Below are 5,033 nucleotides of genomic sequence, written 5' to 3'. Positions count from 1 at the left end.
CTCACTGAGCTAGAACAGACAGTTCAAATACACCTTGCAGCACACATTTCACAGGCACAGGCAAGCATTTTAAAGACTCTCGGAAAAAGCTACTGGTTGAGGGAACAGCTGGGTGACCTGGGAACTCTGGAATATCTGTTCTGGTCTGTCCTTGATCATCTTCCACGTGGAACGGCACGTTACCCTCTTGTGAATGAGTGGTCTAGTGCTTGGAAAGCTCTAGGACTTCAAGGCCTGTTTCTGTATGACAGATAACTTCAAAGAGGCCTCTACCTATGGCCCTGCCTAAGGGGATTTTCTAAGAATAAAACGAACTGCACGTCTGTCAGTGACTTGGAATCCCCCAAGACTTCTGCTTGTCAGGAAATGAAGATTTGACCAACAAGGGCTTTGGAGCTCTGGGGTCCAGCTGAATAAACTCTGGAAAAAAACAAAACTGGGACTCTGGCTGAATTGGGAATCAGGTCTTGTGGGCCCAAATGACTTCTAAGTCAGAATGACACAGATTTATAGAGGTCAACTGTAAAAAACTTGACTAAAGAAAACTGGCCCTGTCTCAAAAACAGACATGTCTTTCAACAAAGTTCTTTGAGAAGTGCTCAGAGGTGAGAACTGAGCCCCGAAGAAGTGCCTTTAGAGATCCCATCACAATTGTCTTGCTGCTGATAGATCTGCTCTTCAAAAGAGCTTTGGTGTCATGTGGGAGAAATCGGTCCCCCACAACGAGTATGAAGTCAATGTTCTTAATATGTTTTCTTTTTTAAATTTAATTTTATTTATTTATTTTTGAGAGAGAGAGAGAATGAATGAGGGGGAGTGCAGAGGGAAAGGAAGAAGCAGGCTCCCTATCGGGAGCCTGATGCAGGACTTGATCCCACGACCCTGGGATCGTGACCCGAACCAAAGGCAGAGGCTTAACCACTGAGCCATCCAGGCACCCTCTTAATATATTTTTAAAAAGACAAAGCTACTTCTTTCACTTATGGCTTTACTCCGGGCTTTTGTCCTGGCAAACACACCATTTGAGGGTGGGATGGATACCATGGCCATCCCATGGACCCTCTCATGGCCAGGAATCCTCAGTTTATGGGACTGCATGAGGTACTCAGACCAAATAAATGCCAACGTATTTGGCAGATTTAAAATGTAGATATACAAGCTGATCTGCCACAGTGCTGAAACTCTGAAGCACATATGCTTCCATATTCCAAACCCAGAACTCTCTCCTTCCCAAGATCTGCCTGTCCATTACCTGTCTAGCAACACAGCTGTGAAACCCAGAGCACCAGCTAAGCTCCTTTTTGGGGAGCACGGGCTGCTACCCATGGTGGGCTTCAGGAATGAAGTTAGTTCCTTTCTTCCTCCCTGGCTTCTATCACCAGAATATCCATTTGGACCACCAAGGCCAGCTTCTGGAAAACAGAGGTTTGCTCATTGTGGACTCGGGACAGGTTCCTTGGCCGACTGTCCCATGGGGACGGGGGCGGGGGGAGGTTATACACATGGAAGCGCATTTTCAATGAGGAAATGGAGCTCTCTGGATTGTTGTTCCTCCAGAGGAAAGCTGCTAAGAGAAACCCTGTGTTGGGAGCCAGACCCAGCGAGGGCAGACTTGTAGGATAGCCCTGAGGAGCTGGAATGTCATCTTGCCATGTGGCTCAGGGAGATGGAGGATGAAGCTGGGTTCTTACGAGAACTGTGCTGGGGGCTGAAATGCTTCCTGAAGAGGATGCTGGGGAGGAATGGACTCTGAGACTCAGTGGAAGACTTCAGGTCTGGGAGGTCGTTGCCAAATGGAACTAGGGGGTGGTCGGGAGTGAAAGTTCTGTGCTGCCCAATGCCATGTACAGACTGACGTGGGTCCAGGTTCTGTGGTGTTGCAATGAAGACTGTTGTTCTTCTGGAAAGCTTTGCTCAGGGGAGCCTGGCAGGAGCCCACTTTGTAGCCAGAACTCTTGGGACTTTTCTCCTCAGACTGCTCCAGTGTCACTGTTCATTTCACCACCAGAAAATTGAGGGTGATTACAGAGAACCAGAGCAGGGTGGATGGTCCAGAGGGTTGGGCTTTGGAAAATTCCTTCTTTACTATACATAAAGATCTGAGACTTTGACGCAAAGCAGTGGTGCTTCCAGCTTTGGCTAAAAGGATGAGAACCATGTTATGAGGCTTAGTCTATGATTCCTTCACCCTGACTTTGAAAGAGCCATTACTTTCTTCTTGGTCAGTATTGATGTCATCAGCCCATGGTGTGGTCTGCTCTCCTTGCATGGAGACGTGGGTCTACACCCAGCCTTGGGGCCAGAGAGTTTGGATCTCAGCATTCAGGAAAGCTTCCACCCTTCTATTCCGCAGAATGGCTCTTGTTTCTTTCCAGACCACTGTCTGACAGAGTACCTCCTTGATTTCAGCATTCTCTCCCAATTTCTTCCAGGCTCTCTTCCCCTTTTCCTTTTCTTTACCAGAAAAAATCTGTTCTCTCTGCTCTTTCTCCTCTTCCTGCATCTCTGCAATCTTTGCTTGTGTGTGTGCCTGGCATTCATCCTGGTACTTGGCCAGCTGCTCTGGCATCGCCCTGCCAATAGCTTCTTTCGGTTTCTATGGTGGCTCCTTCAGATGCACGGGCCCCTCCTGCCACCCCCCAGCTCCCAGAGAAGTTTTTGAGAAAGTATAAGCAGGATGTCCTTGCTGCAGAGCAGGAAGGAACTCCCATGGCCATGCATTTCAGAATGGACTTGGCTGCTCAGCTCCCACGTTTGTACCTCCATGTCTGATAGGATCCCATTAATATCCTAGGCAAAGGACTTCCTTTGTTCTCTCTCTTAGTGGTTCTGGAAGCCCGACCCAACTCCTCAGTACATCTCTCCAGGGTACTGACAGGTCTTTGCAGAGGGAAGAGAACTCTTTGAATTCCCGGTCCAATCCACCCCATGGGAATCTCTTTCATCCCCCGTATCACAGAGGGGTCTTCCTTGTGGAAACTCACTGAGCAGCTACTTCAAGTCCAAATCAGTGAGAGAGACCATGGCAGTGACCTTCTGGACAAATCGTTGTCAGAAGCAGAGCAGAAGGTTGAGTGCAAGGGGTGAGAGGTGCTCCCCTATTCCCACAGGCTTATGCCTCTCATGCCTGTTTTGGGTGGAGACTATTTCTCTTTCTGAAATTTTTTTACTGTCTCTTTATCATTTAGTGCCCCTTGAACACTCCTCTTCCTTCCTCCTCTTCTTATTCCTCCTCCTCTCCTTCTTCTCTTTCTTCTCCTTCTTCCCAGCATTAAGAGCTGTGAAACCAGTTTAGGAAAACCTGGACTTTTTTCACTTCTTCTCCCTGTTAAAAGTGTCATCTTTTCCCTTTTTTTCTCTTCTTACTCCCTTCCTTCAACTTGTTCAGTAATTTTCCCTCTTTAATGAACTTGTTGTCAGATTCTTTTGCTTGTCGTAACTGCAGATCCTCAGGTTGATGTAAAGTGCTCCATACTTCATTCAGAGAAGCAGGAAGAAGCTCATTACATGCTTCAAGTCCAAATCCACAGGCAGAAGAGTCAGATGCATCACACTCATGCCGCATACCAATCAACTCCCATATTTGGTCTTTTCCATGATTCTTTCCACCTCATTTCCAGATTGAAGACCTTCTCCTTTTTCCTGAACTCTCTTCACTAGCCCTGGGTAGAACTCTGGGCACATTCATCACCTGGGTCAAAGACATGAGTGTAATCTGAACAGTTGCTGCAGCCAGCTTAGAATCTTGATGTTCTTCTGCTCTTCCAACTTCCTCATGCCCAGATTTCTTTAAAAATGTGAGATTCAGAGGGCCCGGGAAAGAGGTGAACTGGATCCTGTGGTGTTCTAACATGGCTACAAACAAGTTTTGGCAGCTACTACTATTTGGCTTCTATGTCACAAGTGTAATAGCACGGTGGGCTGCAAATGTTTCCTCGCTAGCAGGCTTGGCCAGGTGCATTGGCTGCAATGCTTGTTATCAACTGGACCCAGAAGCAAGTCTACCAATGGTGCCCCATACAGTTCCACAGTCCATGTCCATGGACCAAAATACTCACATGGGAGTCAGAAAGGAGAAGAAAAATCCCAACTCAAGGTCTGTGAAACATTTCAGGGGACAGCCTGGTGGCTTGTAGTTAATGCCCTGGAAGAACTTGGAAATCAAGCTTTTCAAAAACTAGTTGTTAAAGAAGAGCCCTCACTTAAGACTCAAAAATATGAAAACAAACAACCCAGTTAAAAAATGAGCAAAAAGACCTGAACAGGCACCTCACCAGAGAAGATATACAGATGGCAAATAAGCATATGAAAAGATGCTTCACATCCCATGTCATTAGGGAAATGCAAATAAAAATAACGGAGATACCACTGCAGCCCTATTAGAATGGTCCAAACCCAGAACATTGACAGCACCAAATGCTGGCAGGGTGATAGAGCAACAGGAACGTGCATTCATTGCTGGTGGGAATGTAAAAGGGTACAGCTACTTTGGAAGACAGTTTGGTAGTTTCTTACAAAGTTAAATATACTCTTACTATACCATCAAGCAATAGTGCTTCTTAGTATTTATCCGAAGGAATTGGGAACTTACGTCTACACAAAAGCCTGCATATGGATGCTTATAGCATAATTGTTCATAATTTGTTTGTATTTTCCAAAACTTGGAAACAATAAAAATGTCCTTCAGTAGGTAAAGAGATAAAAATGGAATGTTATAATAGAGTTATTCGGAGGTAAAATGAAATGAGCTATCATGGCACCTGGGTGGATCAGTCAGTTGGGCATTTGCCTTTAGCTTAAGTCATGGTCTTGGGGTCCTGGAATCAAGCCCTGCATCAAGCTCTGCTCAGCAGTGGGTCTGCTTCTCCCTCTCCCTTTGTGATCTCCTTTTCTCTCTTTTAAAAAAAATTTAAATCTTAAAAAAAAAAAAAAAAAAAGAATGAGCTGTCAAGTCATGATAAGACTTAGAGGAACTTTTAGTGCCTGTTCCTAAGTGAAAGAAGCCAGTGTGAAAAAGCTACATGTGTGCTTCC

The 5,033-nt window shown here is 45.7% G+C and overlaps 1 pseudogene; it reads right to left on the bottom strand.

The window, feature by feature from the left end:
• Positions 1-2,173: 2,173 nt before the first annotated feature.
• LOC131820926 (ubinuclein-1-like) lies at positions 2,174-3,565 on the bottom strand (annotated as a pseudogene).
• Between the last annotated feature and the right edge of the window lie 1,468 nt (positions 3,566-5,033).

The sequence above is a fragment of the Mustela lutreola genome, chromosome X (assembly GCF_030435805.1).
Source record: "Mustela lutreola isolate mMusLut2 chromosome X, mMusLut2.pri, whole genome shotgun sequence".
In the NCBI taxonomy this organism is placed as follows: domain Eukaryota; kingdom Metazoa; phylum Chordata; class Mammalia; order Carnivora; family Mustelidae; genus Mustela; species Mustela lutreola.
This window is presented reverse-complemented; position numbering and strand designations above follow the sequence as displayed.